Consider the following 3893-nt stretch of genomic DNA (forward strand, 5'->3'; position numbering starts at 1 on the left):
CCAAAAGGCCTTACTTCTTAATAGTTAGAAGTACAAGAAATAAACTGCTTCTCTGCCTTCTCCCTGTGTTCTGCTCTTTCCACCTTTTCCCTGGCTTCCAGCCACTGAGGCTGGCTGAACTAAGACTCCCTAGGATAGAGAATTGAGATATTTTCTTGGTCTACAGTATTTGGATTAAAAAGTACTGCTCTAACCATCCCCTATTTTTTAAACTCAATGTCTTCTCCTTTTAAGATTTTTCTGGCTAGTGACTTATTTTTATAAGTGAGAGGAGTTCATTTTAACTTAATATTGTAATGGATTAATTTATACTCTCTTACATCACCTTGTTAGCTTATCTCTGTTCTTCCTATTTTTTTAACCTATATGATTTCTAAAGTGGATTTTAATTTCTATTTATCTTGTGCTAGATAGGAAAGTAAATATATTCTGCCCATTTTTATCAAGACATACTAATATTTTAAATAAGTTTAAACCTCTCTGCAAAAGGGCTCTACCTAGCATGTGGGATCTGTAGAGGCTTTCTTTATTTCAGGATCCTTTTCTTCCCCTCCCTGACGTCATCAGCTGACAAAGAGGCTTTTATGAGGGAGATGAGGGAAGTATTTCCACATCAGGATCTTTTTTTTTTTCAGAGTATCTGCAAGCTTTTTTTTTTCTTTAATTACCACTCCAAAATGGGAAAAAAGTTTCATAAAAGAACAGAAAATAGTGTTCATCTATTTTCCAAGTTAACCTCAAATCAAAATAACCAATGTGTAGAAACAAGTCTTTGGTTTTGTTTTGTGACTGTTCAATGTAGTTAACTGTAGTTTTCTTGATATATCAGAATATTTAATAATTGTCAAGGATGTAGAACGCCATCCAATTTGTCAATCAAACAGGCAAGACATTTATGCATCCATCATTTTCTGGATCGTTGGTAACCTGTGTATATTTTCCATAGATAACTTTGCCTTGTGTCACAAAGCCCAGTTCACTCGCATTCACTGAGAGGACAGTCCCTTTGGTAATAACATCCAAAGTTGTATATAGCAGGGATGAGGGATTCTTCTTTATACCAGGTATGGGTAGGCAAAAAGTGGCTTTAAGTTCAAGATGGTTATATGGGCCTTCTTAAAATGCAAACCCATTGGCTTAATAAATCTTTCATAATTCCATGGTTTTTTAGTGAAGCCATTCCAAACAAAGCAGACTTTAGTAACCAGTCTCTTCCAATCCTTCTTCTTTCTCTTTCCTATGTGAATAACTTCTGTTTCTCCCAGGGCACAGAGTTTTGGCAAGGGCACTTCCCATTTACCAGCTTTCTCTTTTCGTTTCTGTTTAATCATGTTGGAAAGGACTTTGGCTTGGGATTGTCGCTCTCTGTCCAGCAGATATGCAGGCATTGCTAATTGGGGAGTTTTTTCATCATTCTTTTGCTTGGTATTTCTCTTTTCATGAATCTTCACAATCTTTTTCATCTGAATCTTCTCAGCATGACATTATTTATGGTAGAGTTTGGCCTTTAGACCAATCATTTTCTTTGCTTTCTTTGAATGTTCATGAGCCTCTTGGCTTTCTTTCTTTCTCTTTTTCTCATGGTAATCCAGGTGGTAGCCATACTGTTTTTGGTGTAACTCTGTGTATTCATTTTGTGACATGGCTCACATCAGCATCTTAATTAGAACCATGGCCTGGTTTATTCTACAAGCTTTCATCTATTTGTTGCTTCCCATGTCCTATAGCTAGAAAATTCCTATATCCCAAGATGTAATTGTCTGCCCAGAACTTCTGGGTTTATATGGACCAGCTTTAATCTGAGGACATCAGTCTAATATGTCTCTTTGACTTATATTCTCCCTCAGGGTATTTCCTGGAAGCATGAGAGTATAGCTAATTGATAACTTATCAAGGCCAGAACAAATGTCTTTTTAAAAAAATAAGCTTACTAACCAACAATAAAGCCAAACAATAAAATAATCATACAGATTAAGAAATAAAACATCTTACATAAAACCAAGGGTATGTTGGTTAAATGTTTAACAGCCATCTTTCCAGGGGGAAAACATATGTGACACACTTAATCTGCATCATCAACACTTTCTTAAGTTTAGAAATCAGTCAAGCAATAAATCAAGTCCTGATTTTTTTTTTTTAGCAATGTGCTAACCTCTAAAGTGTAAATGCTCATATTAAAAACTCTCAAGTGCTAATAGAGCTGGTTCCAGCACACTCCCGCATAAAAACCTTAGCACTTAAACAAAGTAGAATCAATTAGCAGACAATATAAAAGGAGCAACAGTATGTTCTTCAAGAACCAGGAGAATTTACTATGGGAGGGAGAAAGGGCACCCTATGGCTTTTAGGTACTCTTTGTTGACCATGTTCTAGGTGATTCTGAACTGGAAATTGCAAATATGAACTATTACCTTTGAGTTATAGAATTTGATTGAAAGTGACCTCAGCATCCATCTTATCCAACCCATACCCAAAAAGAATCTTCAATATATATGGGGTATCCATAAAGTCTGTGTGCAATTTAAAATAGCTATAACTTTGTAACTATATGTGATAGAAAGAATCTGTAACAAGGATTAGAAAGTTTGATGTATCTAGTTTATTTTTGTCTTTAGAAATTTTATGTTTATTTTATTTTTATTTTTAGAAATTCAACTTAAAAATTACTTATTTTTCAGGATTACTGTTGACCCATGGCTTCATTAGGAGAGAAAGTAAACTGTGTTCCTTGGTTGGCTGAACTAAAATCTACCACTGCTGTCCACAGTCTACCATTTTCTTGGCCTCCACATTTGCCAGATTTGACTCCATTGGATTTCTTTTTATGGGACATGTGAAAACTAATGTTTATTCAACCATACCTCAATCTAAAGAAGATTCGCAAGCTAGCATAACTGCATGACATGGGAGATGTTGGCACAGGAGTGCCCAGCATGGTGTGCCCTTATCAGAGAAGGTGCTGTGCTCTCTGAGCAAAGCAGAATTGAAGTAGCTCAAAAGAAGCACAAGATGAACAAATTTAGAGAATCCGCCCCAAGTGTTCACAGGAACTATCTGTGCCCGACTTGTGGTAGAGCATTCCCAGCTCCTATTGGTCTGATGAGGCACAGTGCAGTGACTGTAACTTGACTCTAACATACTGGTGTCATTTTGGTCCTCTTTGAGAACAACAACCAATTACAAAACTGCTCATATCTTCCCTATCTTAAAAAAAGCCAAACAAACCTAACCTCCTTTTTACTTTCCCTGTTACTCCCTAAGCTGTTATCTTATACTCTCTCCTCCCTTTGCTTGCTAAACTCCTAGGAAATAATCTACACTTCCAACCATACCACCCTATTGAAATTATACTTTTAAAAGGCACTTGTGATTTTTTCATATTTTTTTGAAATGGTAGTTTCATTTATTTTAAAATATACTTTGACACTTTTTGTTTGGACATTGCTCAAATTTCCCACTGTATCCCTCTTCCTAGGCCCTCCCAGAGAATTATCACACATAACTATGACTTTTTTAAAAGAAAAAAAAAGAAAAGGAGAAAGAAGAGAAAAAAAATCAGCAAAACCTATGAATATATCAAAAAAAATTGGACAACTTATGCAATGTTCCACACCTGTGAACCCCTCCCATTTCAGTTTGTGTTTGTCCTTTGTTCTCGAAGAGGACCATGACATCAGCGAAATGATGACTTGCAGTTGACTTTGATTTGAGTGAGGGAGGGCTGTACAAGGTCACCAGCTTCACTTTCTCCTCCTGAGCCATCTGGATCCAGTGACCAGACATTCATCAGGAAGACTGGAGATGGTCCAGGATGCAGGGGGAGACCCTGGCCCTTTCAGACTGAGGTCTTTTCAGGTTCTCATTTCGAGTGAGGTAACGCCCATTCAGCGAAT

General features: G+C 36.8%; 1 pseudogene; it reads right to left on the reverse strand.

Annotated features, from left to right (window-relative positions):
- Positions 1-876: 876 nt before the first annotated feature.
- Positions 877-1643, reverse strand: LOC118834599 (annotated as a pseudogene).
- Positions 1644-3893: the final 2250 nt, after the last annotated feature.

Source organism: Trichosurus vulpecula, chromosome 1 (genome assembly GCF_011100635.1).
Source record: "Trichosurus vulpecula isolate mTriVul1 chromosome 1, mTriVul1.pri, whole genome shotgun sequence".
NCBI lineage: Eukaryota > Metazoa > Chordata > Mammalia > Diprotodontia > Phalangeridae > Trichosurus > Trichosurus vulpecula.